Below are 11,125 nucleotides of genomic sequence, written 5' to 3'. Positions count from 1 at the left end.
TACTTATGCACTTTATCTCTTATTAAGTTGCTTGTTGTGCGATAACCATGTTTCTGGGGACGCCATCAACTATTCTTTGTTGAATATCATGTGAGTTGCTATGCATGTCCGTCTTGTCTGAAGTAAGAGAGATCTACCACCTTAATGGTTGGAGCATACATATTGTTAGAGAAGAACATTGGGCCGCTAACTAAAGCCATGATTCATGGTGGAAGTTTCAGTTTTGGACATATATCCTCAATCTCATATGAGAATAATAATTGTTGCCACATGCTTATGCATTAAAGAGGAGTCCATTATCTGTTGTCCATGTTGTCCCGGTATGGATGTCTAAGTTGAGAATAATCAAAAGCGAGAAATCCAAAATGCGAGCTTTCTCCTTAGACCTTTGTACAGGCGACATGGAGGTACCCCATTGTGACACTTGGTTAAAACATGTGTATTGCGATGATCCGGTAGTCCAAGCTAATTAGGACAAGGTGCGGGCACTATTAGTATACTATGCATGAGGCTTGCAACTTGTAAGATATAATTTACATAACTCATATGCTTTATTACTACCGTTGACAAAATTGTTTCATGTTTTCAAAATAAAAGCTCTAGCACAAATATAGCAATCGATGCTTTCCTCTTTGAAGGACCATTCTTTTTACTTTTAATGTTGAGTCAGTTCATCTATTTCTCTCCACCTCAAGAAGCAAACACTTGTGTGAACTGTGCATTGATTCCTACATACTTGCATATTGCACTTGTTATATTACTCTATGTTGACGATTATCCATGAGATATACATGTTATAAGTTGAAAGCAACCGCTGAAACTTAATCTTCCTTTGTGTTGCTTCAATACCTTTACTTTGATTTATTGCTTTATGAGTTAACTCTTATGCAAGACTTATTGATGCTTGTCTTGAAGTGCTATTCATGAAAAGTCTTTGCTTTATGATTCACTTGTTTACTCATGTCATTACCATTGTTTTGATCGCTGCATTCATTACATATGTTTACAAATAGTATGATCAAGGTTATGATGGCATGTCACTCCAGAAATTATCTTTGTTATCGTTTTACCTGCTCGGGACGAGCAGAACTAAGCTTGGGGATGCTGATACGTCTCCGACGTATCGATAATTTCTTATGTTCCATGCCACATTATTGATGATATCTACATGTTTTATGCACACTTTATGTCATATTCGTGCATTTTCTGGAACTAACCTATTAACAAGATGCCGAAGTGCCGATTCTTTGTTTTACGCTATTTTTGGTTTCAGAAATCCTAGTAACGAAATATTCTCGGAATTGGTCGAAATCAACGCCCAGGGTCCTATTTTGCCACGAAGCTTCCAGAAGACCGAAGAGGAGACGAAGTGGGGCCACGAGGTGGCCAGACTATAGGGCGGCGCGGCCCAAGCCCCGGCCGCGCCGACCTATAGTGTGGGCCCTCGTGTGGCCCCCCGACCTGCCCTTCCGCCTACAAATAGCCTTCGTCGCGAAACCCCGCATCGAGAGCCACGATACGGAAAACCTTACTGAGACGCCGCCGCCGCCAATCCCATCTCGGGGGATTCTGGAGATCTCCTCCGGCACCCTGCCGGAGAGGGGATTCATCTCCCGGAGGACTCTTCACCGCCATGGTCGCCTTCGGAGTGATGAGTGAGTAGTTCACCCCTGGACTATGGGTCCATAGTAGTAGCTAGATGGTTGTCTTCTCCTCATTGTGCTTCATTGTTGGATCTTGTGAGCTGCCTAACATGATCAAGATCATCTATCTGTAATACTATATGTTGTGTTTGTCGGGATCCGATGGATAGAGAATACTATGTTATGTTAATTATCAAGTTATTACCTATGTGTTGTTTATGATCTTGCATGCTCTCCGTTATTAGTAGAGGCTCTGGCCAAGTTTTTGCTCTTAACTCCAAGAGGGAGTATTTATGCTCGATAGTGGGTTCATGCCTCCATTGAATCCGGGACAAAGGATGTAAAGTTCTAAGGTTGTGGATGTGTTGTTGCCACTAGGGATAAAACATTGATGCTATGTCTAAGGATGTAGTTATTGATTACATTACGCACCATACTTAATGCAATTGTCTGTTGTTTGCAACTTAATACTGGAAGGGGTTCGGATGATAACCTGAAGGTGGACTTTTTAGGCATAGATGCATGCTGGATAGCGGTCTATGTACTTTGTCGTAATGCCCAATTAAATCTCACTATATTTATCATGACATGTATGTGCATTGTTATGCCCTCTCTATTTGTCAATTGCCTGACTATAATTTGTTCACCCAGCATGCTTTTATCTTATGGGAGAGACACCTCTAGTGAACTGTGGACCCCGGTCCTATTCTTTACATCGCATACAATCTACTGCAATACTTGTTTTACTGTTTTCTGCAAACAATCATCTTCCACACAATACGGTTAATCCTTTGTTACAGCAAGCCGGTGAGATTGACAACCTCACTGTTTCGTTGGGGCAAAGTACTTTGGTTGTGTTGTGCAGGTTCCACGTTGGCGCCGGAATCCCTGGTGTTGCGCCGCACTACATCCCGCCGCCATCAACCTTCAACGTGCTTCTTGGCTCCTCCTGGTTCGATAAACCTTGGTTTCTTTCTGAGGGAAAACTTGCTGCTGTGCGCATCATACCTTCCTCTTGGGGTTCCCAACGAACGTGTGAGTTACACGCCATCAGCCGCTCTCTCCATGTCATCAGTAACATTGGCAGTCGTGCCTTCTTCGTCCATTATCTCCGGTGTATCTCCGTAGACACCAGAGTGCACCCAACACTTCGACCTGACTGCATCTACTACACGGATTTGGGTTATATCAGAGAGTACTTTGATGATATAAAGGCCTGGAATGAGTGGCCACTACGTGTGGATAGATTAGCAAACTACGATCGGAGAAATGAACAAAGGTCATACCGTTTGGAGGATGTATTGGCTGCACACTGTAAACAGAAGGAGTTTAATGAATATTTCCTTCAGATACAGGAATGGAGCGACGAAGAAATATATGCTGAATGAAGAACAGATTCATTCATCCTGGGGTATCCTAGTCTTCATGTTGGCCATACATTGCGTCTTGTATTATTTTCAGCTTAGTTTGTCGTGAACATTAACATCGTTATTGGCTGCTTTTGGCTGATGTATGCAGTTTATGTATTATACTTAGTTTTCGTGATTTATTATGCTACTGTGAATTTAGCATATACTAGCTTCTAGATTTGGTACTAGATTTGTTACCATATTGGACAAAAACCGAGGGCCAAAAGGCAACAATCATTAAAGAAAAATACATAAATAGAAGCTTCTCTAGATTTGATACTAATTTGGTGAAAAGAGAGAGAGGGGGGAAAAGGTGCTGTTAAAAAGGGATGCCAATTTGGGCCGAGAGAGACAGAACCCAGCTCCTGCTCACGTACAACCAAACGCGGTCTCGTCCTGTCCCACGCGGTCCCTTTCTACTAGCCCCATGTGACGTGGTCCCACACGACGCGACCCCACACGTCAGCACGGAACGGTCAACTAAACGGGAATCCTACCGTCCGAGCTCCTTCTGCGGGTTTCAGACAATGGCTTGGAAAAACTGAGGAAAAATTAAGGAGTTGGGGAAAACTGAGTACAACTAAGAACCCGAGGGCACGAAAATAGAAATCCCTATCAAAAATTATAGATAAGTTTGCAACGTCTCAGCTAGGGGTGGGCATTCGGTCATTACCGACAATTCGGTTTTTGTATTTCGGTTTATTTAGAATTCGGTCATAAAAAAATGAAGACCGAATATACTTGCTCATTTTACTACCCGACAAATTCGGGTTCGGGTTCGGTCATGACCAAAAATCATGGTCAATGTTGTCAACACATATAGTAGACATTATTTAGTAAAAAATTAGCAATATTTTAGATGTATTTTGGACGTTTTTTATTGCATATATTATTATCAGTTGGTAGGAGCAAACATTGAACAATCTAAACAAAAATTTAAAAATCCTAGAGAAGTTTGATCAACATTCAAGAATACCACAACTCACGCACATCACACAATTCTAATGATTGGGGCAGTCTCACGAAAAATTTGGTCAGTTCGATCTATTCGGTTACTTGGAATAAATAACCGAATTGACCAAACTAAATTCGGTCTATAAAATTTTCTATCCAATTTTTTATCAGTCATTTCGGTCTTGGTCTTTTCGGGTTCGGTCTCGGTCTTTTTGGTTTCGGTCTTCGGTCATCGGTTTTTTTCCCCACCGTGAGTATCAGCATCCCCAAGCTTAACCCATGCTCGTCCTCGAGTAGGTAAGTGATAACAAAATAATTTTTGAGGTGACATGAAGCAAACACAATCTTGATCAAGCATTATAAAGCATTGTGAGGTGGGATCAAAATACTCTAACATAGGCATGATAGATATAGTTAATTCTGTAGAACTTAACAACTATGTTATAACATGAAGAGTAACTCAAACAAAAGAATCATGAATAATAGTGCATTGAAAGCAACTGTTTGTTTATGAGCATAGAGTCAACATAACAAAGTGGTACTCAACATGTACTTTTTGAAGTAGCAAAACATAAATTCTAGGACACCTTCAAAGTTCAAAGTGTGACTAGATACAAATAATTTAAGAACAAACAATAGTCATGATCATGAAGCAATCAATAATAATTTTGGGACTATGCACATTGAACTAAGAATGACAACTATGCTCTCTTAATTGGTGCATAAAGAAGAAGGTAAAGACTCAACATAAAAGTAAAAGAGAGACTCTTTGCAGAGTAAGCAAGATTAACAAGTTTTATAAACCTTCCAAAAAGTATAGTACTCATTAGCTTTGAGCTCTCATTGCCCCTATCATAAGCATCTTGAATGGTTAAAGTTAATGTGAGGCAAATATGAGATATATGCTTGACAAATCACAAGTTGAAAATTTCATGCCCCTTAAATACGAGTACCTAAACCTCATGCTACTCAACTTAGGTCCCAAATAAGTTCTTGTCATTGTCAGTATAAATGTATCATTGAGAACCGGCAACGGGGTACCTCTTGCCCGATGATATGGAAGTACTCTTGTAGGAGCAATCCCATGCCAAAATGACAAGATAAACAGACAATGAACATCTCAGCAATCTTTTTATTTACTATGGATATAGCTTTTTATTGAAAATGCTTCATAGAATGCTCACTATGGTTTGATGTAAATTTCCACCATGAATGATGCATGACTTAGATTAGCGGCCCAGACGTTTCTCTAACACATATACAAACTTCATGAACTTACAAGTTTCCATTTTATTTTGCACCGCTAGGCATCCATAGACAAAAGAACATAACATCAACTAAATATGAATAAGTGCAATGTTGAAAGCGTCCCCCATGAAAACATGGTTGTGCTAACTCCCAACTTGCAATTTGCAAACATATAAACTTCATAAGATAGTCACAATGATCAAGTTTATTAAGTGCAAGAAAGTAAATGTGCCATCAAGTTCGTGAGAGCTTTACTGACTATTTTCTCATGCCAAAATTTAATTTGGAAGATAAATAAAAACATGATGAATATACTTGGAATAGCAACAATGCTAATAGGTAGATATGGTGGATATAGTTGGCAAACTTTGGTTATTGATGGTTGGATGCACGAGTAGAGCTCATACTCAGTGCAGGAGAAGGCTAGCAAAAGACTGGGAGCGACCAACTAAAAGAGCAATAATGGTCATAATCATGCATAGCGATAAAACATTATCAATCAAAGAAAAAAGTGATATTACAAGTCAAAAACTAAATGATCATAGAGGCTTTAGTTGACTGGTTATAGTCATAACATGGTATAAGCATGTGCCAAGTCAACCCAATAAAACATCAAAGGAGAATACCACAATATTATGCTTTGTATGATTGGAAACAAAACATGATTCTTTCAATAACACATTATGCACTCTTAGCTATTTGAGACAATTCATGCTACAATAATAAATACTAAGCACATGACAAGAATAACATCCAACATGACATGCCAAAGTCTATGCCACAGTCTAGACAAGCTTTCTTTTGCATCACTATAGTCATGAAACATTTTACTCGTCTCCAACACCAATCAACTTATTTGAAATAACTCTCAGAGATGAAAAATAATATAGACCATAGAGCTAATCATATATAAATAAATAATACTAACGTGCTCTGAACATAATTCGAGTGAAAGAACAAGAGCTAAACGCAGTACTATGAAACTAGAATACTCGCAGAACAATAAGAGTGAAAACTAGAGCTTTCGATGTAATTAAAACGGAGCGTGTCTTTCTCCAAAACAAATATATCGGGATACAACCACATGCTACAGACAAAACAAAACAAAACAAGAAAAACAAAAATAAATACGCTCCAAAAATAACACATAGCGTATGAAGCAATAAAAATATAGCGCATAGAGAGATGACATGTTGCTTTGTTGATGAAGAGGGAATGCCTTGGGCATCCCCAAGTTTTGACGCTTGTACCTCTTGGATATTTCTTGGGGTGCTGGGGCATCCCCAAGATTGAGCTTTTCTCCATTCTTCATCTCATCGCATCATTGTTCTCTCCCTACACTTGAAAACTTCCTTCATACAAAACTTCACACGAATCTTTATTAGCAGCATTAGTAGTGAAAATAAAAAATTCACTTGGGTTCGGTTCTAACATATATCAAACATCTATTAAAGCATTAGCTAATGTAGCAACTCTTCAAAAATCTCTTTGATAAAAAGAACTAAAAAATAAAGAGATTAAGAGGCCAATGCAAATAGTAGCACAAATCTGTCAAAATAGAACATGTAAAGATCGATTTTTTCTAAAATCTTCTGTTGCCTCGAAAAGTGTTCAACTAAGGAAGGTTAGATAATAACCTGGGCTCAAAATTCCGCTCTGGCTATTTATACGAATTTTTAGGGTGACAACACAGAATCTATTTTCAGGACAACAACTTCCCCAAATCTTACTTTCTTCCTACTAGAGGCTATTCTTGGAACAAAAACGAAATAAAAATGATAAGGGGAGGTTATTACAAAGGTAATAACTTCCAAGACTCAACAAAAGAAAAAAATTACAGAAATTAAACATGGGTTATCTCCAAGAGTGTTTTTTTCTTTAACGCCTTTCAGCTAGGCTCAGTAGTTTGAGAAGATGCTCACATAAGAAATATGAATTGAAGCAAAAGAGAGCACAAAGGAGAAAATATGAAACACATTTAATTCTAACTCACTTACTATGCATAGGAATCTTGTACATAAATAAATCCACAAAGAACAAAGTGACAAGCATAGGAAGATAAAACGAGAGTAACTTCAAAACTTTCAACATATAGAGAGGTGTTTTAATAACATGAAAACTTGTACAACCATATTTTCCTCTCTCGTAATAACTTTCAGTAGTATCATGAATAAAATTAACAATACAACTATTACATAAAACATTCTTATCATGAGCCACATGCATGAAATAATTACTACTCCCAACATAAGCATAGTCATTCTTATTAATTGTAGTGGGTGCAAATCAAAAAATAGCTATCATTATTATTCTCATCACCATAATCATCAAATATAAGAGGCATATTGTAATCATAATTAATTTTCTCCTTAATAGTAGGTGGACTGAAAATAACATAATCATCATTGTAATCATCATATATTGGAGGCATAGTATCATCATAAGAAATTTCCTCCTCTAAAGTTGGGGAACTGAAAAGAACATTTTCATAAAAACTAGCTTCCCCAAGCTTAGACTATTCCATAGCATTAGCAATAAAGGTGTTCAAAGAACTCATACCAATAACATTACTATTAGCATGAAAATAAAGCTCCATAGGTTTTTAATTTTCGCTTCAAACACCTCATGTCCTAACTCAAGATAAACACTATAAAGCTCTCTAATTTTGTTGTTGTTTTCCATTAAGCCTAACTAGTGAAAATAAAAACAAGAAACAAAAAGATATAATTGCAGAATCTAAAGGAAATAACTTCGAGCACTCACCAGCAACTAAAAGACTTAGTAGCCAGAGGATGCGAGTACCTTTTACCTTACCTCCCCGGCAACGGCGCCAGAAAAGAGCTTGATGTCTACGCACGATTCTATTCTTGTAGACAGTGTTGGGCCTCCAAGTGCAGAGGTTTGTAGAACAGCAGCAAGTTTCCCTTAAGTGGATCACCCAAGGTTTATCGAATTCAGGGAGGTAGAGGTCAAAGATATCCCTCTCAAGCAACCCTGCAATTACGATACAAGAAGTCTCTTGTGTCTCCAACACACCCAATACACTTGTCAGCTGTATAGGTGCACTAGTTCAGCGAAGAGATAATGAAATACAAGTAATATGGATGATTGTAGTAGTAATTGCAATCTGAAATAAAAATGGCAGCAAGCAAACATGTAGCAGAACTGGTTGTAAACGGTGTTTCAATAGTTGGAAACAAGGCCTAGGTATCATACTTTCACTAGTGGAAACTCTCAACAATGATGCCATAATTGAATACATAAATATTATCACTTCACTACGCTACTCTGAACCACTCTCCGGTTTGATAATAAACACAAATTCATTGCGTAGGTCTGCATAAGCATTCCTTGAAGTTCACATTCCCAATCTATGGATACCCCACGCTGTCACTTTGAGCATACAAATATGGTACTAACTAGTCACCACAATTCATAAGTATTTCTATAAATTAAGCATAAGAAACAAACACGGTGTGCACACTGTCACCTTCACAACGTTGGACAAGGTGTCCCCGGAGATCACATAATAAAACCACTTGAGTAGCACAATAGTTGAAGAATAACATCTACTTATTCAACTAGATTATAAAGCTCATGATCACATAAAGATCATACATAGAGAGATAGATAGACCACATAGCTACGGTAAAGCCCTCAGCCTCGAGGGAGAACTACTCACTCCTCATCATGGGAGTCAGCAATGGCGATGAAGATGGCGGTGGAGTCGATGGAGATGGCTCCGGGAGCAATTCCCCATCCCGGCAGGGTGCCGGAACAGAGACTTCTGTCCCCCCGATCTTGTCTTCGGCGGCGGAGGATCTACGGAACTTTTCGTGGGCAGAGGCTTATTGATTTAGGGTTCACGCGTCGGGAGGCTTCTTATAGGCGGAAGGGCGAGGTTGGTGGAGGCCAGGGGGGCCCAGACCACCCCTAGGCGCGGGCCAGGTCCAAGCCGTGCCTAGGCATGGTCTGGACACCCTGTGGCCCCCTTCGTCTCTCCTCCAGACTTCGTCTTCGTTATGGAAAAATAAGATCTTTGGCTTTTGTTTCATCCAATTCTGAGAATATTTCATGTACAAATTTTTTGAAATACAAAACAGCAGAAAACAGGCAACTGGCACTGTGGTATCCTGTCAATAGGTTAGTGCTGGAAAATGTATAGAAGTGCAACGAAGTGTGAGAAAAACATATAGGAATTGGTGTAAAACGAGCATGGAACATCAAAAATTATAGATACGTTTGGAACGTATCAGACCGCAAGTAAGAGGCGAAGAGTGTCAACTGTGACCGCTAGCAATGCTGATGGGTACGACAATCTATTTATTATTCTTTCGGTATTTCACTCTCCAAGTTGGTTGATTGATACACGTGCTTATGTTCATGTGTGTGCTGACATCTCTATGTTCACTTCTTACTAGGTCGCCTAAGATTCTTGCGTGTTGATGGGGAATGGGTCACATGCTTCTGTTCGTGGTGTTGGCAAGGTAGATCCAAAGTTCACTTCAGGGAAGATCGTGCAGCTGAGGAACGTACAATATGTCCCTGCTTTTTTTATAAGGGGGATAAACCCCAACCTCTACATCAATTGATACAACATGTCCCTGCTATGAACAAGAATCTCGTTAGCGGCTCCCTTCTATGCAAAGATGGGTTTAAGGTTATGTTAGAGTCGAATAAAGTAGTTGTTTCCAAGTTTGCAAAATTTATTTGTAAAGGTTGCGAGTGTGGAGGCTTGTTCCTATTTTCCCTTTCATACTTTAGCAATAAGTGAGTGAACCATATTTATGGCGGGGTTAATGATGATAACAGTGTTTGGCACTCTCGTTTATGTCATATTAGTTTTGGTTTAATATCTCGGCTATCCAGTATGAGTTTAATTTTGAATTTCACCATTGCTAAAATTTATAAGTGCCATAGTTTTGTGTGCAATCAAAGCAACCTTGGAAGCCTCACAAGGTGGCCAAGGAGAGAAAGTTGGCACCTCTAGAACTCATACATTCTGAACTATGTGAGATGAATGGTGTGTTGACAATGGAAATAGATATTTCATGACATTGATTGATGGTGCTACTTGATTATTCTATGTTTATTTGTTGTGAAGTAAAGATGGAGCTTTAGACTACTTTAAAATTTATAAGGCCAGAGGTGAAATCAACTATTCGAGAGAAAGATCAAGCATCTTAAGTCGGATCATGGTGGTGAATATTTTTCTTAAATTTGTTTTTAATTTGTGAGAAACATGGTATTATAAATGAGAGGACGCCCCCCTACTCGCCCTAATCAAACGGGTTTTCCGAGAGGAAGAATCGCACGGTGACGGACTTGGTGAATTCCATGTTAGCCACTGCTGGTTTAACAAAAGCATGATGGGGGAGGCTTTGTTGACTTCATGGTATGTCCTGAATAGAGTTCCTAACAAGAGTAAAGATAAAACCCCTTACGAGGAGTGGGTTGTGAGAAAACCATCACTTTCGTATTTGTGCACGTGGGATGTTTGGCGAAAGGCAATATTCCAATTACGAAGAAGAGAAAACTTGGACCGAAGACATTGGATTGTATCTTTCTAGGTTATGCTCCGTGGAGCGTAGGCTGTAGATTTTTAGTAGTTAAATCTTAGGTACCTGATATACATGTTGATACTATTATGAAATATCATGATGCAACATTTTTTCAAAATATGTTTCCTATGAAAGATATGCATAGAATTGCTAGAATTTCTATTGAGATAATTCATGAATTTAGTACATATAATGTGTATTTTAAATAATCACATGAGGATGTCACTGAGAAGGATGTCAATGAAGCTCCTACATGGAGCAAGAGACACAAGGTTGAAAAATCCTTTGGTGATGATTTTATTATGTACCT

Source organism: Lolium perenne, chromosome 5 (genome assembly GCF_019359855.2).
Source record: "Lolium perenne isolate Kyuss_39 chromosome 5, Kyuss_2.0, whole genome shotgun sequence".
NCBI classification, from domain to species: Eukaryota; Viridiplantae; Streptophyta; class Magnoliopsida; order Poales; family Poaceae; genus Lolium; species Lolium perenne.
This window is presented reverse-complemented; position numbering follows the sequence as displayed.